We start from the raw sequence: 23,712 nt of genomic DNA, 5'->3' as shown, positions 1-23,712 counted from the left end.
GCGGGGTAAAAATACTGAACCGCCTTTTCTTCTTCCAGACCATTGCCTAGGTCTCTACCCCTGTGGAATTCGGGGATTCAGAAGTCGGTTTCAAGTAAAAGAACTACAATGTTAGATACCTAAGCTGTGCTCTTTCTTACAAGAAAAGAAGGTGCTAGAAACCACGTCGCGGGGCTTTGGTGGCACCTTGAGATGCCATGATCCCTGCCTGAAAACAGATGTGTGCGTGTGTGTGTGTGTGTGTGTGAGCACACATGAGTCTTTGCTTGGAGATGGTGTATGTGATATCATTCATGTGGGCTGCAGTGTATATCAATGATAACTTGGAAAAACTAGAGGAAGGAAAGAGTTTCTTTTCTATTTTAAATATGGTCAGTTACAAGCCAAAGTAGAGAGTTTACCTGTAAGCACAGTTCAATTTACCAGTAATACCGTACCCTTGAGGCTACAAAATGAATATTAGTTTCCTTTGAGAGTTGGGAACTTAACAAAGAATTCAAAAGAAGTGAAAGCAAGAATCAGTGTAAAAGAAGGAAGAGTACACTTAATTTAAAAAAAAATTATCTTTATTATTGAAAGTAGCATAGATGTTCCCCCCTTTTCCCCCATTGATCCCTCCCCCCTCCTCTGCTCCCCCACCCCAGGCATTCACCCCTCTATTGTCTGTGTCCATGGGTTATGAATATATGCATATAAATCCTTTGGTTAATCTTTCCTCCCCTGCTCCCCCTCCCCCCATCTTTCTTCTGAGGTTCGTCATTTTGTTCCATGCTTCTATGTCTCTGGATCTACTTTTATTTTCTTCATCAGTTTATTAGATTCCACATATGAGTGAGATTGTGTGATACTTGTCTTTCTCTGACTGGTTCATTTTGCTTAGCATAATACTCTCCAGGTCCCTCCATGCTGTCTCAAAGGGTAAGAGATCCTTCTTTTTTACAGCTGCATAGTATTCCATGGTGTAAATGTACCACAGAAAGAGTACATTTTTTTTTAAATAGGTGAGAATTACTTACAAGGAAGTGTTTCTTTTGAAAATTGATAGATACATAGAGAAGCCCTAAGGTACTCATAAATGAAATAAAAAACAAATGTAGGTGTTTTCAATTATATATATATATATATTTTTTTTTCTCTTTATTATATATAACAAATATAATATCTATATATCTGGAAACCCTGACTAATACAGTGGTCTTTATACCTTATTTTATTTAATCCTCACAAATCATCCTCTAAAGTGATGTACTTACTCCAAATTACAGATGAGAAAAATGAACTTCACAAAAGATAATACACTTTTTAAGGTCAAGTTGTAACAGCATGAACACAGATTTCCCTGCCTCCAAATAGTCTGTTCTTAGCACCTGTTACCTGGGGTGAGCATCCTCCCTCCTGCCCTCCCTCTCTCTCTCTCATGGCTGGGTTAGGGTGTGACTGAGGTACTTGTAGTAGCAGAGGATGCTCAGGAGAGCAAAGCATGGTCACCCAGATGCCTACAGTTCATTCTACTGTCATTGCCCTACACCCGGAAATACAAGCATGACCAGAGCTTCCCAGGAACATGGAATTCCCCAATACTTTCACGTTGGGGAAAGAGAATGAATCTAGTTTCCAGTGACGTCACGTAAGGGGACTCAGAATCAAAGCTCTTGCTTGTTTTTTAACCATTAGTATTCACTTCCTTTCTTTTTTAAAATATATTTTTATTGATTTCAGGGAGGAAGGGAGATGGAGAGAGAGAGATAGGAACATCAATGATGAAGGAGAATCATTGATTGGCTGCCTCCTGCATGCCCCACACTGGGGATTGAGACCGCAACCCAGGCCTGTGCCCTTGACTGGACTTGAACCTGGGATCATTTTAGTCCACAGGCCATGCTCTATCCACTGAGCCAAACCAGCTAGGGCAGTATTCATTTTCTGACACACAATTTGAAGTGGCCTTTGGGAGCAAGATTTTTTTTTTATTTTTATTTTTTTATTTTTTATTTTTCGCTTAAAGTATTACAAAGGGTATTACATAAGTGTCCTTTTTCCCCCCCGCCCTTGACAAACCCCTACCCTCCCTTACCCCCCAGTGTCTTATGTCCATTAGTTATGCTTATATGCATGCATACAAGTCCTTCGGTTGATCTCTTACTCCCCTCCCTCCTGCCCCCCAACTCTCTCTGGCCTTCCCACTGCAGTTTGACAATCAGTTTGAGGCAGCTCTGCCTCTGTATCTATTATTGTTCAAAAGTTTGTAATGGTCTTTATTATCCATGAATGAGTGAGATCATGTGGTATTTTTCCTTCATTGACTGGCTTGTTTCACTTAGCATAATGCTCTCCAGTTCCATCCATGATGTTGCAAATGGTAGGAGTTCCTTCTTTTTAACAGCAGCATAGTATTCCATCGTGTAGATGTACCACAGTTTTCTAATCCATTCATCTACTGATGGGCACTTAGGCTGTTTCCAGATCTTAGCTATGGTGAATTGTGCTGCTATGAACATCTGGGTGCATATATCCTTTCTGATTGGTGTTTCTGGTTTCTTGGGATATATTCCTAGAAGTGGGATCACAGGGTCAAATGGGAGTTCCATTTCCAATTTTTTGAGGAACCTCCATACTGCCTTCCATAGTGGCTGCACCAGTCTGCATTCCCACCAGCAGTGCACAAGTGTTCCTTTTTCTCCACATCCTCTCCAGCACTTGTTGTTTGTTGATTTGTTGATGATGGCCATTCTGACAGGTGTGAGATGGTACCTCATTGTTGTTTTGATTTGCATCTCTCGGATGATTAGTGACTTTGAGCATGTTTTCATATGTCTCTTGGCTTTCTGAATGTCCTCTTTTGAAAGGTGTCTATTTAGATCCTTTGCCCATTTTTTGATTGGATTGTTTATCTTCTTTTTGTTAAGTTGTATGAGTTCCCTATAAATTTTGGAGATTAAGCCCTTATCAGATATGACGTTGGCAAATATGTTTTCCCACGAGGTGGGTTTTCTTGTTGTTTTGTTGATGGTTTCTTTTGCTGTGCAGAAGCTTTTTATTTTGATGTAGTCCCATTTGTTCATTTTCTCTTTAGTTTCAACTGCCCTAGGAGCTGTATCAGTGAAGAAATTGTTTTGGCATATGTCTGAGATTTTGTTGCCTTTGTATTCTTCTAGAATTTTTATGGTTTCCTGTCGTACATTTAAGTCCTTTATCCATTTTGAGTTTATTCTTGTGTATGGTGTAAGTTGGTGCTCTAGTTTCATTTTCTTGCATATGTCTGTCCAATTTTCCCAACACCATTTATTGAAGAGACTATCTTGGCTCCATTGTATGTTCATGCCTCCTTTGTCAAAAATTAATTGAGCATATTGGTTCGGGCTAATTTCTGGACTCTCTATTCTATTCCACTGATCTATATGTCTGTTCTTGTGCCAGTACCAGGCAGTTTTGAGAACAGTGGCTTTGTAATACAGCTTGATATCTGGCATTGAGATCCCACCTACTTTGTTCTTTCTCAGGATCGTTGCAGCTATTCGGGGTCTTTTTTTATTCCAGATGAATTTTTGGAGAGTTCGTTCTAGATCTTTGAAGAAGGCCATTGGTATTTTAATGGGAAGTGCGTTGAATGTATAGATTGCTTTGGGTAGTATGGACATTTTAATGATGTTGATTCTACCAATCCAAGAACATGGTATGTTCTTCCATCTGTTTATGTCTTCCTCTATCTCATTTTTCAACGTCCTGTAGTTTTCTGAGTAGAGGTCTTTAACCTCTTTAGTTAAGTTTATTCCTAGGTATCTTAATTTTTTTGGTGCGATGGTAAATGGGATTGTTTTTCTGATCTCCCTTTCTGAAAGTTCACTATTGGTGTATAGAAATGCCTCAGATTTCTTGGGGTTAATTTTGTATCCTGCTACATTGCCAAATTCATGTATTAAGTCTAGTAGCTTTTTGATGGAGTCTCTAGGGTTTTGTATGTATAATATCATGTCATCTGCAAATAAGGACAGTTTTACTTCCTCTTTTCCAATTTGGATGCCTTTTATTTCTTCTTCTTGCCTAATTGCAATGGCTAATACTTCCAGTACTATGTTGAACAGGAGTGGTGAGAGTGGGCATCCCTGTCTTGTTCCTGTTCTTAGGGGAAATGGTGTTAGTTTTTGTCCATTGAGTATGATGTTGGCTGTGGGCCTGTCATATATGGCTTTTATTATGTTGAGGTATGATCCTTCTATTCCCACCTTTCTGAGAGTTTTTATCAAAAATGGGTGTTGGATTTTGTCAAATGCTTTTTCTGCATCAATTGATATGACCATGTGGTTTTTTTCTTTCAATTTGTTTATGTGATGTATCACATTTATTGATTTACGGATGTTGTACCATCCTTGCATCTCTGGGATAAATCCTACTTGGTCATGGTGTATGATCCTTCTGATGTACTGCTGGATCCGATTTGCTAAGATTTTGTTGAGGATTTTGGCATCTATGTTCATGAGGGATATTGGCTTGTAATTCTCTTTCATTGTGATGTCTTTACCTGGTTTTGGTATTAGGGTGATGCTGGCTTCATAGAATGAGCTTGGAAGCGTTCCTTCCTCTTGAATTTTTTGTAGTAGTCTGAGGAGGGTAGGTTTTAGTTCTTCCTTGAATGTTTGGTAGAACTCCCCTGTGAAGCCGTCTGGCCCTGGGCTTTTGTTTGCTGGAAGCTTTCTGATGACTGCTTCAATTTCTTCCATAGTTATTGGCCTATTGAGGTTTTTAGATTCTTCCTGATTGAGTTTTGGAATGTTGTATTTTTCTAGGAATTTGTCCATTTCCTCCAGGTTGTCTAGTTTGTTGGAGTAGAGTTGCCCGTAGTATTGTTTAACAATCATTTGTATTTCTGTGGGGTCTGTTGTTATTTCGCCTCTATCATTTCTGATTTGGTTTATTTGGGACCTCTCTCTTTGCTTCTTGGTGAGCCTGGCTAGGGGTTTGTCAATCTTGTTTATCCTTTCAAAGAACCAGCTCTTGGTTTCATTGATTTTCTGTATTGTTTTTTTGGTCTCTATTTCATTGATTTCTGCTCTAATCTTTATTATCTCCTTCCTTCTGCTCACTCTGGGGTTTTCTTGTTGCTCTCTTTCTAATTCTTTGAGTTGTAGAGTTAGATGATTGACTACCATTTTTTCTTGTTTTTTGAGATAGGCCTGTAGAGCTATAAACTTTCCTCTCAGGACTGCTTTCATTGTGTCCCAGAGGTTTTGGATTGTTGTGTTTTCATTGTCATTAGTGTCCAGGATGTTTTTAATTTCTTCTTTGATGTCATCGGTAACCCAATCAATATTTAATAACATGCTATTCAGCTTCCAAGTGTTTGAGTATTTTGGGTTGTTTTTATTGTAGTTTATTTCTAACATTATGCCATCGTGGTCTGCGAAGAAGCTTTTTATGATTTCAATCTTCTTGAATTTGTGGAGACTTTGCTTGTGACCCAATATGTGGTCTATTTTTGAATATGTCCCATGAGCACCTGAGAGGAATGTATATTCCGCAGCTGTGGGGTGAAGTGTTCTGAAGATGTCAATTAAGTCCATCTGATCTAGTGAGTCATTTAGGATTGCTGTTTCTTTGCTGAGTTTTTGTCTAGCGGATTTATCCAGTGATGTCAGTGGTGTATTAAAGTCCCCTACTATGATTGTATTGTTGTCGATCTCTCCCCTGATATCTTCCAGAAGTTTTCTTATGTATGTGGGTGCTCCTGCATTGGGTGCATATATGTTTACCAGGGTTATATCTTCTTGTTGTATTGATCCCTTTAGTATTATGAAGTGGCCTTCCTTATCTCTGGTTATGGCCTTCACTTTGAGATGTATTTTGTCAGATATAAGTATTGCTACCCCAGCTTTCTTTTCCTTTCCATTTGCGTGAAAGATATTTTTCCATCCCTTCACTTTCAGTCTGTGTGAGTCCCTTCTAATGAGGTGGGTCTCTTGTAGACAGCAGATGTATGGGTCATGTTTTTTTATCCATTCAGCCACTCGATGTCTTTTGGTTGGAGCATTTAGTCCATTTACATTTAAAGTTATTATTGAAAGGTACTTGTTTGTAGCCATTTCTTTTTTTGTGTGTGTGTGTGGCTGTTTTCTTTCTGAGCTTGATATTTCTTCTTTTTACACCAGTCCCTTTAGCATTTCTTGCATGGCTGGCTTGGTGGTGATAAACTCCCTTAGCCCTTTTTTGTCTGTGAAGCTTCTTATTTCCCCTTCAATTTTGAATGATAGCCTTGCTGGATAGAGTATTCTTGGATTCAGTCCTTTGCTTTGCATCACTTTGTAGATTTCCGTCCATTCTTTTCTGGCCTGATGTGTTTCTGTTGAGAAATCATTTGATAATCTAATGGGAGATCCCTTGTATGTTACTTTCCGTCTCTCTCTTGCAGCCTGTAAGATTCTCTCTTTATCCTGAACATTTGCCATGGTAATTATGATGTGTCTTGGTGTGGGTCTTTTCGGGTTCACCTTGTTTGGGACTCTCTGGGCTTGTGTGACTTTTTTCTTCCCCACCTCAGGGAAGTTTTCTGATATTATTTCTTCGAATAGGTTTTCTAATCCATGTTCATCTTTCTGTTGTTCTGGCACCCCTATTATTCGTATGTTGTTTCGTTTCATGTTGTCCCAAAGCTCCCTTAGGCTCTCCTCCTGTCTTTTAATTTTTTTCTCCATTTGCCGTACAGTTTGAGTGTGTTTTGCTTCCTTGTCTTCTAATTCACTAATTCGGTCCTCCGCTTCTCCCAGTCTACTGTTGATACTTTCAATGGAGTTTTTTATTGAAGCTATGTCACTCTTCATTTCTTCTTGGGACTTACTTAAGTTGTTGATTTTTTCATCTGTTTCTTCTAGCTTCTTGCATAAGTAGTTGAGTTTTTCATCTGTTTCTTCTTGCTTCTTGAACATCTGGTGCATGTACTCTAGGAACCTTATTCTGAATTCTTTTTCCGTCATGTTGCATATCTCTGTCTCACTTAGCTGCTTTTCTGGCGAGTCCTCCTTTTCTTTCCTTTGGGGGTTTCTTTGCCTACCCATGTTTGATCTCGCTGACATATGTAGATGTTGAGATGTTCAGTGGCTGCTCCCTGGGTGGCAGGGGCTCCTTGGGTTGTGGTTGCTGCTCAGACGGTTGCGGTAGCAGCTGCTTTCCAGTTGGCAGCAGCTCCTCTGGTGGGTGTTGTTCACAGCTGTGTTGGCTCTTCTGGCTGGTGGGGGGAGGCTTCACGTACAGCTGCTGTTCCACAGACAGAGGGTGTGGTGATCAGGAGGCTGTGGTGATCAGGAGGCTGCGGTGATCAGGGGGCTGCTGTTGCTTGGATCTGCTGCGTTGATTTAAAGGCACAAAATACAACAGAGCAAGGCACAACGTACCAGGCACTGAACACAAGTATATTCACAATATTAATAACCCCAAATAAAGTTGACCATCCGAATTAAGAGAATTAGGGGATAAGGGAGAAAGAAGAGAAGAAGATAAAAGAGAGAACAGAAAAGAAAAATAAGAAAAAAACAAACAAAAAAGGAGTGCAAAAATAGAATTGGGAAAGAAGAGGGGGGAAAAAAAGAGAGCCAAAAAAGAGAATGAAGTAGAAGCGGGGAAGAGACTATTGGTATGAGGAGCAAACTCCAATAGAACTGCCACTAATCTCAACAAATTCCAGCAACAGATCCCTGGAGATGAATGCAAACTACAAACCACCAATAATATCCAGAGGGGTAAGGGAAAACAGAAGCACAAAAATAACCGGGGTGGGGTGGGGGAGGGAAGGGAAAAACCAGCAGAAAAAAAAAAAAAAAAAGAAAAAGAAAAAGAAAAAGAAAAACAACCTCACAACCAGTCCTAAAAAAGAAGAAAAAACACAAAACAAAACAAACAAACAAATAAAAATAAAAAAAAAAAAAAGCCCAATATATTCAACAATCAAGAAAACAATAGAAAGATAAGAGAGAAAAAAATGTTTGGAAAGTGAAGAAGGATAAAGAATAGGTGTATAAGGATTTAGAGCAGTAGATTGGAAATAGGATATATAAGTAGGGTGGAATTAGACAGGGGGTAAAAAGAGGGAATTGGGAAAGTCTGGAGCAGGAATAGGGTAAGAGAAACAGGACACCAAAAGGGGAAAAGTAAGGAAGAGGGTTTTAGCAAAGAGGTGAAATTGAGATAGGGAAAATTAATGCTAAAGGAACGATGAAAATAGAATGGAGAACACTAATCCCAAAAGAAAATAAAGAGAAAATAAAATGGCACTTTAAAAAATGGTAAAATGGTAGCAGTAATAATACTGGTTAAAAATGAAAATGTGGTAATTGAAAGGGTAAAATCAGGTGATGGAAAAAGAAGAAAAAGAGAAAAAAAAATTGGTTTCTTAGTAAAAAGGTGAAAAAATTAAAAAGAAAAAGAAAAAGAAAAAATTTGCAGTAGTGATGGTCTTTCGGTTCTTCTACTCTTCAGCCTGGTTCGCCTTAGTCCTGCCAGGTATTTAGGAGAGTGTTGAATTTGCCTGCATTACACTGTTCCTCCGTGTTGTAAATCACAGTCCTGATTTTAAAGCAGGCCGTATTTGTGATCCAGTCTGCCTTAATTTGTATTCCCCTAAGAGTCAGTTTGTGGCTCAGCCTCTGGGTGGCAGTGTTTTTGGGTTGGCCTCTGAGGCTATACAGCTTCTCTATCCTTTTTTAATCCTTACCCTGCTCTGTGTTGTTGGTGGGACTGAAAATCCCTCTATAGGCCAGACCCTGGTAACTCCCAGGGACTAATCAGCTTGTTTTAATCCTTTATCTCATACAGGGTGGAATCTGGGTGTGGCTGTGCTCCTTGCCTGGGGGGCTGGGGGGAGGAATTCCACCCTCTGGAGGAATGGCTGCCCCAGTCCTGGGCCCAGGGGGGTCTCAGCACTCAATTCGCTGCCACCTCCTCCGGCTCCCCCTCTTTCCTCAGCCTCTCCCCAGATTCCCCTCGTCTGCACCTTCACCCTCTCTTCAGCACAGGTGAGTGTCTGTATCCGAACTGTCCTATGAGCAGGGTTCAGTGAAAACAAAGAAACAGACAAACGCCGGCCGGCCGCGGAAACGCTCCTCTCTTACCGGTCTGGGAAACGGGGAGCAAGATTTTTATATTCTCTTATGAAGCCAGTCATGTACTTAACTTATTTCACACAATTTATTGAACACCTACTATTTTAATGCAATGCACGCATTGCATGTATTCCGTAGAGTGAGGAAGTGTGAGACACAGGATTCTATAATCCGGAGCTCGCTATGGCACGTTCAAGCTCACGGCTTTGACATTCACTCCAGTTCCCTCTAGTCACCCAATTAAATAGGTCAGCTAGTAAAGTTTGATTAGACATTAAAAGATTCTGTTCCTTTTCAAGGCCTTATCAAAGATTTAATATGTCTTTCTAAGTGAACGAGGGAGCCATCCTTTGAAGTATCTGCTCAGCGACAGAGTGTCACCTGTTGAACAGTGGAGGGAATGGTAATGCAGAGACTCAAAATCTGTAGGGTCCAGGGAATTAAAAGCATAGCGATAGCAGAAAGACTTACGATGGTTAAGAAATACAGACAGTATAGGCAGACTTTTCCTGGAAAATAAAAATAAGAACAATAAGTACAACACAGTGAATAATTATTATGTGTCTAACACTGTGTTGTTTTATTCTGTAACTACTTTATTTATATCTGCTTACTTTTAGTTGTACGTCTAAATAAAATGATCTTTTCAGTTTTTTTTAATAATAGTTTGTGGAGAAGAAAAATTATGTGCCATCTTTTTTTGGGAGGGGTGTAAAAATGTACTTTATAAACTATATGAATTTAATTTGTAATTCGTTCGCTCAGTTAAAAAAACATTTACAGCCCAGCTGGCATGGCTCAGTGGTTGAGCATCAAGGTTTGATTCCTGGTCAGGGCACATGCCTGGGTTGTAGGCTCGATCCCAAGAGTGGAGCATGCAGGAGGTAGCGGATTGATGATTCTCTCTCATCATTGATGTTTCTATCTCTCTCTCCCTTCCTCGGTCTGAAATCAATAAAAATATATTCAAAAAACATTTACAGAGTCCTTAAGAGAAAGATATTGACATCAAACCAGCCAGTTGGAAATGCATAATCTTAGGTCCCATTCCAGGCTTTCTGAATCAGAACCTGAGTTGTAACCCAGTCCTCAGGAGAATCATATGCATGCTAAAGTTTGAGAAACACTGAGAAACAAACGACTCTAATCAAGTCAGATGTTTTAAAGTCTTATTGTTTGCAGCTTGTTGGCAATCAAAAACAAATTAAAAAACGCATCTCAGAACTATATACCTCCTTAGAAGAATCGGATCAATTGGAAAACAGTTAAACATGCTAACAGCCCTCAAAAATGTTGACTGTGAAATGTGGATCATGCAGGTAGCAGAGCACTCTGCGTGGTTCTGTAATTATTGGTCCCACCGAGCATCGAGCAGCTGTTTATTTGTTTTCTTTTTAATTTTCCTTTACAAGTCGGCCGGCTTTATTTTCTGATGCACACGCCATCAGCAATCAGCTGCAAGAACCAAAAGATTATTTTTCTCTTTCAGAGTGCTTTCTTTAATCACTGTGATGCCTTAAGAGCCACATTAGCATGGTAACTTTAGAGCCTGGTGGTCTCATGTTCTGACTTCTAAATGGAGAGCTGTCACTTTAAAATTCCTCTCTTCCTAAAAGCTGTGCTGTGAGGCATACATTCTTAATTTGGTAGTACATGGATGGTGTGGCCTGTTGCTGTTTACTTATTTAATTGTAAACAGTTTCCCATTGTGGGAATAATTAATTGGACCAATGCTTAAATTAATCCGACGATGCCATTTTTTGATCAAGAATTTCTAGCTATCATACACAAGAGAGTGTGTCATGGGTACCAGGATAAAAAATAGAAAAATATAGAGTGTAGAAGTAGACTTATTGAGATATGGTTAACTGATTTGCAAATACAGTTCTGCTGCATGCAATAAGTTAGATACATAGACCTATTAGACCAACTAAATCTTGGGTACCAATCAATGAGATCAATTAGTTAGAGATCAAATGCATAGAAAGAGAAGAAGAGTAGTCCTGGACTCAAGAGAGACGTTTTAGAGAGAATCTAGAAGAAACAGTGCCTTCCATAATGTTTTGTGTAGCTTAAAAAAGTGCTAAAGTTGGGCCAAAAAACTTAAAAGCAGTTGGGGAGGTTAATCCCGAATGTACCATTCTTCCTGTTTTCATCTTGCCTTTTTCATTTACATGAGGTACAAACTGGCACGTCCAAGCTACCAAGTGAGTGGATAATATATCTTTTTTCCCTAAATCTAAGTTCAGCTCTGATTAATTCATGGTTTGGTGGGGCTACCAAAGAAATGAAACAAGATAAAGAGTTTGTGTAGATACTATCAAATTCTGATGATCATAATCAGATTTTGGAAGCTTATTTTTGAAGATTATTTTATGATATTTAAAAAATAGTGTAACAGCCGAAACCGGTTTGGCTCAGTGGATAGAGCGTCGTCCTGCGGACTGAAAGGTCCCAAGTTCGATTCCGGTCAAGGGCATGTACCTGGGTTTCGGGCACATCCCCAGTAGGAGATGTGCAGGAGGCAGCTGATTGATGTTTCTCTCTCATCGATGTTTTTAACTCTCTATCTCTCTCCCTTCCTCTCTGTAAAAAATCAATAAAATATATTAAAAAAAATAGTGTAACAAAATATATGCAATTAGAGGGTAGGAAAGTAAAGCACACGCATTTCACTCATTGGATTCTATTTATGCTTATGCTTCCACAGTTACAGGAAGGATGAGGGAGGATGATAAAATATTAAAAATGTAAGCAACTTTCAAACGTGTCTAAATGAAGTTATATTAATGTTCTCTTCTGATTCAATTAATTCTGGCCTTAACACTTCAATTTTATTCTCCAAGCATGCACATTCCCACAACTACAAACTGTCTGGTCTCAATTAATGCAACAGTCATAGCCCGCTTTGACTGGGACATCACGATATTGGGGGGGGGGGGGGTTCCTAAACTTTAATAATCTAGGTAATGGCTTCAACTCTCCACTTTGCTCGTGAATCTAGCCATAATTAACCAATTAAATCACATAAGCAGCTCACTTTCCTCTTCAGCATAGAGTTTAGAAGGATAAAAGAGAAAGAGAGACTAGGGAATCTATCTAAACATAAATGTCATTCCATTATAGAACCTTATTAAATACATTTAAGTGTTTTAATTTCTAGCACTCTGTTGTTCATAATGAACTCTGCAGGGATTGAAAATGAATTTTTTATTCTGAGATTTTTGTCTCCTTTGAATTGCAAAGAGCATTCCTCTTGAATTTCCACCAGATATAATGAAACATATTTTAATATCACATCAAGCTAGCTCCCCGGGGAGACAACTGTCAAAAATCCGTGGTATCTTTAAATCACTTTAATTACATTTTGCTCAATACAAAATAATATGCAAGAAACTGTTCGCGTAACTTTATTGATGCCACAGTATTTTCCAGACAGTTATGTTACACACACTATCCAAGTAAGATTGAGTAGTTTAATTAGGCCGGTATCAGGGCGAAGGTAGATATATAGTAAGAGATGGATTTGAAAGGAAAGGTTCAGACCAGAATTCCGTGATCTTTAAAGGCCATGTATAAAGTTTTAACATCCAGGGAGTAGTATGGTACCTAAGAACAAAGCAACTACAATTAATTTACTTTTGCGAGTGCCACATAACAGGTAGCTCTTATATGTTACGTGTTTAAAAACATGATTCCAATTAACCTTCCCTATAGGTGTTTCAGGCAGGTACTGTTGTTATAATCTTCATCCTATAGATGTGGAGACTGAGGCTTAGAGGGGTTAAGGTGACACAAGTGAGAAAGCAGATTCATAGAGTCAGACATCAGTCCTTTAAATACTTTGTAAATGATAAACCTTGACTTTGTACTTAGACATTCTACAGTCTAACTTACCTGTTTGCAGTCTAATATCAGTGGCGACAGTTACCAAAAATAAAGGTAAAAATGTAAGAGGATGGATGTGTCAATTAGCTTGATTTTGGCGATCATTTCACAATGTATACGATTCCTTTGCCCCAGTCTTCTCAATTGAAAAACGGGTAAAATATCATCTTATTGAGTGTTCTCCTAAACATATTGAGAGTAAGCATTGATTATCCCGAATCATTCAGAATAGGAGAGTAATTGTGAACCTTTTTGTTATCATTATGTTTATTTTAGATATTTCAGGGGCAAAAGGCAAGAGCGTTGAGTGGGCAAATATGTCCCAGTGTTGTCCTCGTTCTCCTCCTCCTCCTCTTCTTCCTCCTCCTCCTTCTCCCCCCTCCCTCTCTCCTTTCCTTTCTCTTTCCTCCCCTTCTTTTCCTTCCCTTCTTCCTCCTTCCCTTCTTTCTTTTCTTTTTCCCTTTTATTTCTTTTATAAAATTAAGCCTCCAAATTAAGATCCCCTTCTTTCTTAAGATAATGTGGAATAAGCATTTGTGAATTTTTTATTTTTTAAAATATATTTTATTGATTTTTTTTACAGAGAGGAGGGGAGAGGGACAGAGAGTTAGAAACATCGATGAGAGAGAAACATCAATCAGCTGCCTCCTGCACATTCCCCACTGGGGATGTGCCCGCAACTAAGGTACATGCCCTTGACCGGAATCGAACCTGGGACCCTTCAGTCTGCAGGCCGACACTCTATCCACTGAGCCAAACCGATTAGGGCAGCATTTGTGAATTTTTTAATCGAATATTCTATGATGAGCACCTGGCTTCAATGGCCATGATCAGAGTGCAGTCTTATTTGGACCACTTATTTGTTATGGGACCTTGGCTAAGTCACTGAACATTTGAGAAAATATGAGTAAGTTTTATGGTGGGGAAAAGAAAAACTGAAAATAAAGATGAGCATGAATGCCACATATATACCTACGACGTTTCCTGTTCGTTATCAGGCCCGTGGTAGAGCCAGAACTTAAAACCCTGACCTTTCCAACCAGTCCAGCTATCTTTTCACTGCCTTGGTCTTCAGTGTAAATGTGGACCAGTACGGTTTTCATGGCTGCTATCATTTAGGCAGTTTATATATGGCTGAGGGAGGAAGGAGGAGGGTGAAGGATTGTGTCCTTGTCCCTTCACCAGGTCATCAACCAGATCCATGTCTTCACTTTGTATGTTTTATGCATCAAATTTACATTTAGAATCAAGTTGAATCCAATAGTGGTATAACTAATACACCTGCACATCATTGTCCTAGCTCAAAGCTGGCTGTGCGGGGCCTCTAATGGCCCAGAAACACTGCGCAGTACCTGGGAGAGACTGGGAGCCACCTGCTTTGTGTCCATAATTGGCATAAAACATACTATGACTAAAAGCCCAAGCTAGGGATGGTAGACATCATTGTTTCCAAGATGGAAACGACGAGATTGCTAATTCACTCACCTGGTGCTGCTTCTCTCATTGGCTTAACTTGTGCTCGGTGTAGTCAGACAGTCTCAAGTGACGATATTTCATTAGTAGCCAATCCTGCCTGGGGAGCCCAGGACAACTCCCCACACATGGGCAGCTCTCCCTTTGAGTGCTGTCGGGCACATGTCATTTTATTGTACCTTTACAATAGCTTGCATTGCTCTCCCTTTGGTTTGAAAACAGGTCTGCCTATTTCAAGGGGGAAAGCCATTCTTCTTTGTAATTCATCCAACAAGCATTCTCGAGCACTTCCCCACGGGGGAAGAGACATAAGAATACACTGGGAGTGCTGAAGTGTTATTAGGTAGGCTGTATTCATTGATGCGTAGGCACTGTAGACCCGGGAGCTGCAGGCTGTCCTCCGGCCTGTGTTTGTTCTTCATATACTGTTTAAATTTTATGTCTTCTCTGTCTGTCTCTTGCTTGTGCCAGGCAAGGGGGATAGTAATGTATGTATCCAACTGATGTCAGTTCAAATAAAAAACTCAGAGTCATCTGGGAAATGTGCATACCCTGGTAATTTACTTGAAAGCTCTTACTCTCCACCCACTCAAGTGCCTTTCCCAAATATCCGTTCAATTTATTCTTCCATTTCCATAGAGCTCTCTCCTGTTTGATTCTAAGGCCACTGGCACTGAGAGAACAGGAAAATCAAGCAAATCATAGCCACCTACATTTCTCTTCACCGCTGAGCTAGTTAAATGACTATGTATTTCCATCACTCACATCTCAGGATGTAATTAAATATACATTTTAAATCGGCAGTTTTAAATTTTATAGGACAAAAGCCTGAAACACTTTCAGCTTTGTAGAGGGGGAAAAAAATAAAATACGAAAGAATAATGTTTACAAAGCTCTGAAACAGGGCTTGTCAGCAGGATGGAGTTGCTACTATGAGCCATTTTGGACTGAATGGTTTATATCTGTTTATAATAACTTGGATTCGTCTCCTGTTACAATGTCACATGGATAAAGGCGTAAATTCCAACAGCTGTGACAGGATGGTCATTGCTAAGGAACTTTGACACGGTGGATTCACGTGTCAGAGACATCTACTTCGCTGTCTTTCATCCGGAATCATCCCAATATTCCCCTCCACGCTCAGGAAGACTAACGATGAGACTCGATCAAAGCCCATGATTCTGACGTCTTCTCCCCTAAGTTTGTTGTTTAATGAGACAGTCAGCACCGAGAACCTGTTCTGTTTCTCTGAGGAAGTTAGTGGAGGGACTCGGGATGAGACCACTGTTCGTGTCTCAGTGCAGTTATTCCACAAGTTGGGTGGGGATAGTGACAAACGTTAGCAGGAATATTCCAACAGTCATGCTATTTTTAAAATGCAATATAGAAAAATAGAAAAATGGGAGTCAATAAAAATGAGCATGTGGGGAACAAATGAGAACAACGGCCCAAGGTGTTCTAAGAACTTAACATGAGATGACCTTTCTCTGGGAACCTATTTATTCTGATAGATGTCATTCGAAACTATATCCACCTGAGCTTTATAACTTCATTCATTTATTCCTTCACCCATTCATTTGTTCATTTAAAAAGGATATGCTAGGCACTGGAATGAACACTGGCAATCAAAAGATAAATAAGCCATGGGATCTGCATTCAAGCAGATCATGTGTTCGTGTGCAGCGTATGTGCAGCTAGCACCATATGGGAAGTGTCAGAGTGGACATGGTTTAAGAAGCAGCCAGAGTCAAAAAAGGAAGCGATGAAATGTGTGTGGGAAAATCAAAGAATAAATTTGAGCCGCATTTTGAAAAATGAGCAGGAATTTGCCAGGCGGGCAAAGCAGAGATGGTCTTCCAGGCAGATGAAGTGGCCTGAGCAAAGGCTTGGAGGCTTCTGAATCCCACAGCCATCCTAGGGAAGAAACCTCATTGGTCTAGCTCAGTTCTTGTGACCTTCCTTCAGCCAATCACGGTCTCTGCTTTTGAAGGTTTTTTTTTCTGATTAGATCAGCCTATAACATGGAAGGTCAGATTACAGTGATGGCCCTTACATTTTTTCATAGAGATGCAGCTCCGAAGAAGATATGAGCTAGCGAATGGATAGCAATTGGTACAGGGACTGGCAAATAGTATGTACTCCAAGCAAGCTTGTTTTTATTGTTATGATGATTATTATTAATGTTATTACTAATATTTTCATGAAAAAGCCAGACATATAGCAGCAATGCAGGCCCTCATTGAGTTTCTTTTAGGGAACTAACCAGAACTTAGAAGAAGGAAAGTCACATTTCTACACTGGGCAGCGCATCCTTCAGGAAGTCTTTCTAGGACAGTGATGGCAAACCTTTTGAGCTCGGCGTGTCAGCATTTTGAAAAACCCTAACTTAACTCTGGTGCCATGTCACATATAGAAATTTTTTGATATTTGCAACCATAGTAAAACAAAGACTTATATTTTTGATATTTATTTTATATATTTAAATGCCATTTAACAAAGAAAAATCAACCAAAAAAATGAGTTCGCGTGTCACCTTTGACACGCGTGTCATAGGTTCGCCATCAGTGTTCTAGGACTTTCTCTCCTCCTCCCCCTACACCTCTATCTGGATTGGGTTGGTTCCTTTGTACTCTATACAGAGCTCCATCTGGTGAGATCAGAGATCACTTCACAGGGGAGACTATACCTGAGGAGGGCCCCTGAAGGATAGGGAGAACTTCTGACATGCAGAAATGGGAAAAATGACACTGAGGAGAAGGAAATGCTCCAGATAAGCGTGGAGATGGGGAAGTGTTCACCACGCTTGACTATGACAGTTAATTAGATGCAAAATGAAGTGAATGTGGAGTGAAAAGGGCGCTGGGATGAGAAGGTTGGCTTCGGGGTAGATTGCAAAGGACCTTGAATGCTGTGTAATGAGATTAGACTTTGTAATCTGTGCCATATAAAGACTGAGAGGTTTTCATCTGGGGATTGATATGGCCAGGATTCATTCTCTCTCCCTCTCTCCCTCTCTCCCTCTCTCCCTCTCTCCCTCTCTCTCCTTTATTTAGGTTACATAGGTTAACACAGGTTAAAGAATCTTCCCTTGGTGGAACAGGAGCTTTCACAAGATCACTAGCTTTGAGAAACAGAAAGGCAAACCGTCCTGATGAGCCTGTACTAATTATGATAAAGAGATGAGCTTCTGAATTCCAAACTTCACAGGATTTTGAGTCCTAGGTTCTTGTTCTTCTCAACGCAATTCTACTCGTTCCTCTCTGCATTTTGGTTATATGAGCAAATGAATATTCCTTTTGCATAGTAAGTAAGCAAGTTTGAGCTAATTACGCTGTCACTGACAAATCAGAGATTATTTAAATGATCATTTTCAAGATGTGAAAATTGACGCACTCAGAGATTAAGAGACTTGCCCAAAGTCATATAGCGAGGCAAAAAATCGCAGCAAGATTGAAAGTGAGATCCGTCAAAGCCTGTGTCTGGTGAGCAAATGCACCCTCCATATTTCCATTCTAAAGGACAACCATTAAGGGAATGACTGTGCCTTGCTCTTGCTTTTATCTCCCACAACCACTATTTCATTATTACATAATACAGTGGGGCCTTTACTTACGAGTTTAATTCGTTCCGTGATGGAGCTCGTAACTCAAATTATTCGTATGTCAAATCTTAAAGTGAACGAGTGAGACACTTGATGCTGGGCTGATGTTGTGGCGTTCACTGTGACGTTCACTGCGCCAACTAGCGGTGGGGTATCTGAAGCTGGCTCATAACCCAAATTTTAGCTCGCAACTCAAAGCAAAAAATCGGCCGAGAGACGGCTCGTATCTCGAAAAACTCATTAGTCGGGACACTCATAAGTCAAGGCCCCACTGTAGGTACTTGTTTAATGCATTCGAAATTCTTGAATGAAGTCTAAATCTATAAAAATTCCACATGTACTCTTTTTGTTGCTAGGAAATAATAAGTAAAGATACTTCCATCGCTCATGTGCAAATTTTTCTTTGTACTTATTCTTAAACCAGAATGTGTGTGTCTAGATGTATACTATCATTGGTTGGTGCAGATAAAAGCATTTTATTGTCAGTTCTTACTGTAGTTTTCTGCCTTTTTGTTCCTCCATCATTTTCCTTTTATCAGCAAAGTCTTCTCCAGGTGGAGGAAGCAAGGAGCACTTTATAAACCTGCCTCTGGCTGTAAAATATACATGTACCTTCAATAGTGACAGAGGCATCGTTGGAATGTCCTCCAGAGTGAAATATCCTTCAGAAATTTGCATTTAACAGGCAAACATAATATTGTTGAAGAACATAGAATTATAAATTCATGGACATTTGGGTACTGGGGATACTTTATAATCCACACATCCATACTTCTAACTGTAATTTTTATGGCTATGTAGTTCAAATTACCCAAGATGGATAAAACCAGCACTTTCATTATTAACTGTGTTTGAGGGGTTTGGAACAACTGCTCCAGGAAAGCTCTTTATAACTTGAAACTCACACAGGAAGTTGCAGGCCAAATAATGAATTTGTCACCTCCTGACGTAAATCATCCCCAATTTGATTGGTCTTAGAAGTATTCATTTTGCACAACATTCAAAAAGTCTCCTGCTTTAAAAATGAAAAATTGCAAGTGAGTACTTTATAGCCCATTTAATTGCATTTGGAGATTTTTCTGCCCCTTAAAGTCTCTTGGATAAGCATATTAATGCTGTCCCCAAACACACTTTTAAACAGAGCTCTATTATGAGTAGCATCTGACCTTTCTGCATAATTGCATGTGGTCCAAATTAATTGTTCAGTTCTATTGTGGATTGAATAATAGGTATCCTAAAATGAGACTAATTATGCAGATACCTGATAGAGAGGAGAATCTTAAAGTGAGCTCTTTTGGGTGCCTGGAATTTAGAATATAAGGTATGAAATGACACTTAATTAACTAATAAGCCAACTGACAAGGCTGACTCCACAGGAGACTTCTAGTCAACATAATTCAGAAAATTAGGAGATTCTTCTTTAACTGAAATGTAATAAAATGAAGCTTACATATCAAACAAAAAATATTGTCATAAATCTACATGTTAGTGAGAGGACATTTAATATGGATTTGTTTAGAAAAACATAAAAACAGTAATTTTTGGCTAACTATATCTATTGCTTATTAAAGCTTACTCCATCATTTATGTTCAACTCTGTTGATTCCTTTTTTGGAATATTTTCATGGCTGTCAATGTGATATTGTATAACAAGCACCAAAGTGCATCTTTTTTTTTTTAAAAAAAATGTTTTTATTGATTTTAGAGAGAGAGGAAGGGAGAGAGATATATAGAAACATCTATGAGAGAGAAACATCCATTGGCTGCCTCCTGCACGCCCCCTACTGGGGATCTAGCCCACAACCAGGGCATGTGCCCTGACTGGGAATTGAACAGGTGATCTCTTGGTTCATAGGTTGGTGCTCGCTCACTGCGCCACACCAGCCTGGCAAAGTGCATCTTTTAAACCTAAGTTTGATGCCAATGTGTTGTATGATTAGCTGATTTAAAGGCCTTAATGACTGTGTAACTAAACCAAGCTCCTCAGATTGTTTATTTTCTCCTCATCTGAAATGACTGGTTAGATTCTCTCTCTACCTGTTTGGGTGCAAGTAGCTGTTCTGTAAACAAGAGTAAAAATGATGTCACATAGCGCACAGTGCCAGGAACGTGCAGGATGTTGGGAAAAGGGGAGTGGCTGCCCATCCCCCATCCACCTTCACTGCTGTTCCCTGACCAAGATGGCCTGAAAGGCCCCTTAGTTTGACTCCACTTTAGACAGGCTTCTTCCTAACTCTAGGCCCTGATCTCACTTTTCTTTGAGAATCTACTTTAGAAAACTTGTAATTCTAAATTCTTTCTCTGCTTTTGAGATACATGTAAAAAAATAAAAAACCAAAACCAAAACCACCTCTTGTCAGTGTTACAACCCAGGAATGTCTTTCTCAAGGGCCTGGAAACCATCCCTTTGAAATGTAAACATCAGGGCTATGCCACGGCTTTCTCCCAGGGTCTGCGGGAAGATGGGAGCCTACCTTTCTCAGATGCCTTGCTCCAAGTGGTAAATCTACTTTCTGTCACAAAGATAGGAGAGACTTTAGTTTTCTTATGGGAAAAGCCAAGTAGCAAACAGATGGCCTGTGTTCTCCCTCTCACCCTAAAAATCCTTCCACCCTTTGCTTCAGTGGAGTTGAGCTCAGACTGAGCTCTGGCCTTCTCCCCTTATTGCAATAGCCTTAAAGTCTTCCTTGCCTGTTTAACTTTGGTGCAATTTTTCCTTCGACAGTCCCTGCCATCAACACGATGCTCTGCAACATACAACCATTTCCAGTCACTTCAGCTCTTGTGCAGTTGCCTACTGGCTGCGTTGAGCATATAACCTAGTATGGCAAGGGTGCCAAAGAATTTAAATATTTGGTTGTGTTTTTACCACACGGAGGACACATGCTTGTTATGTTTGCTAATTGTTGTCTTGGTACTAATAGCCTAAGCCAGCGGTTCTCAACCTGTGGGTCGAGACCCTTTTGGCGGTCGAATGACCCTTTCACAGGGGTTGCCTAAGACCATCCTGCATATCAGATATTTACATTACGATTCATCACAGTAGCAACATTACAGTTATGAAGTAGCAACGAAAATAATTTTATGGTTGTGTCACAACATGAGGAACTGTATTTAAAGGGCAAGAAGGTTGAGAACCACTGGCCTAAGCCTTTGTGTAAGGGAATTAACACATGTGACACTCCAAGGATGTGCCACGTGACCAGATTTGTGGTTTGCAGGCTGAATGGCATCTAATCCTGTCACTGTTTCTGTAAAGTGAGTGATTTTATCTGTGTGTGCAGATGTGAAAACTGGCAGGGTGCTTACTTGCCAAGGTCAATCCCTTGAAAGTGCTAAAGACCAAGGTCGGTTGAGTTCAAGCTTGGGGAAAAAGACCTACAGGCATGGATTTGAATCCTGTCCCTCCTAGTACCACCGCATCAGCTTATTTACTAATTCACTCCCATTTCACCCATGAGAAAATGAAGGTTTAAAAAAATTTTTAGTTTAATTGATTGAGGTGATAAAGTTACATAGATTTCAGGTGTATACTTCTATAATACATCATCTGTATGTTGTATTGTGTGTTTATCACCTCAAGTCAAGTCTCTTTCCATCACCATTTATTCCCCTCTTACCCTCCCTAGCTCCCTTCTGCCCCCTTTCCCTCTGGTAATAACCATACTGTTGCCTTTGTCTATGAGTTTTTCTTTTCTTTTATTTGTTTAATCCCTTTACCCTTTCCACCAAGGTTTACAAATTTTAAGTTCTTTTCCAAAGAGGCACACTGCTAATAATGATCGTGTATGGGTTCTGTGAAGCGTAGAATGAGACAATGTATGTAAACTGCTTAGGAGACGTCCCAGATCTCATAAGAACCCAATAAATGTTAAATATTGATAATTAGTGGTAGTAAAAGTAGACACTTGACTGTCTCTTCCTCTGGGAGTGATGAAAACAGGTGGAGTAGCACAACTGACAGTGACTTAAAATTCATGGGAGGGTCTGTATGGCTCGTTGATTGTTTGAAAGATGGTGGCTGAAAACCATCCTTTATACAGGGATATCCCATGAGGAGGAGCAAATACTTGCACTGAGTGGATAGAAAAACTTTTGTAAGAGCCAATGTTGGTAAAAGAGTATGTGAGAGAAGCAAGAAGGCTTTTAGAAACAAAGGAAATCAGTTGAATTGGGAGTGTCCAGTTTGGTTTTGAACTTAGTTCTGTTGAGCTAAAGTCTAGGCCTATATAATTTACAATAAAATTTTAAATACTTTAAAATGAAACTATTATTTTTCACTTTTAGGGGGCACAAGAAATAACGTTTGTTTTAATTGATAGTTAATAAAAATGATTCCCATGTTAATTTAATTCATCTTACTATAGCAATAACTTTTAATGATTAACAGTTGGACATATTTTTGGGATTAACAGCCTAAAATTATTTTAATTTCAACACTTACCTAATGACTACATGGCAATTTAAAAGGCATTCAAAGAATCCAGACTGTGTCAATGTATAACACATTATTTTTCCCTCTATGGGACTATAATGAGTTAATTAATTCTTTTCACATAATAAACAAATTATATGTGTTAACAGCATTTTAAAAAATGAACTTAATTCACTTAATCGTTCACAATTATCTCAGTTTTCTTTGATTTTAGGACTGTGTAGTTTCTTTTTGTGATGGTAAAGAATAAAATATTAGAAAAGAAAAATCAGATATTTTAAGTATCAACTAGCCTACCTGAGAATTTTGCCATGTTAGCGCTATATATTATTGTAGTTGACTAAGTTTGCTCAGTAATTTTGCCTGTCGCAAGATAATCATGCAACACCCAAGAGAACAAAAGAGTTGGAATTGCACCTTTCTTCAAGCCCAGAATGCCTTTTTGGAACTCACAAAGACAGAGAAGTCCACCATTAGCTCCCATTGTATTGGAAAACAATAATGTCAAGAGAGATTGAACATGGAGATTGAACTTCTTGGCTTTTGGAGAGTTACTAAAATGTACATTTTAAAACTTTAATTCTGGTGTTTAAATTGTGTGAATATGTCTGCCTGGGAAATGTGATTGAGCCGAATTGCTATGAAATACATGCATTTATGCAAAGGTCAATTTCGAGATAGGCAATCTATTTTAGGGTAAGCTTCCTTGCACCTGCTGTCTTTATATTTTTTTTTCTTCTAAGTCTCCCCAGTAGAGGCCGTCATAGGCATTTATATTCAGCAAAGGCGGCAGGTTGCTGAGCCTAGAGTGCATTTAGCAATTGCAGATGGGTTTGTCTTTCTGAAAAGAGAGATAGGGAGGAATTTAAAGCTGAAATTCAGTGATGAGGGGATGCTAGTATAGAATTAATAAAAAAAACAAAGCAGGATAGAAAAGAGTATAATTCCAATTTTGTTTTTAAAGATGTTAGTACACCTATATATGCATTGCATAAAAAATACCTAGAAGAAATGCATCAAATTTCTAATGATCTTTATCTCATTATAGGAAGACTGGTGATTTGCATTTTTTTAGCTCTAGAATTTTTCTATATTTTACCAATATTAATATATGTCTTTTTCATTAAAAAAAAAAACAAGTGTTAAACACTTTAAAAGAAGAAGTAATAAAAATCTAATCTCTCTTTCTAAAAAAAAGCCTCTGGCTACTATTTCAAGGACCATGATTA

This window comes from Myotis yumanensis, unplaced genomic scaffold (genome assembly GCF_028538775.1).
Source record: "Myotis yumanensis isolate MYYU_CA2020_CCGP unplaced genomic scaffold, mMyoYum1.0.hap1 SCAF_18, whole genome shotgun sequence".
NCBI classification, from domain to species: Eukaryota; Metazoa; Chordata; class Mammalia; order Chiroptera; family Vespertilionidae; genus Myotis; species Myotis yumanensis.
Note: the sequence above shows the minus strand (reverse complement) of the source record.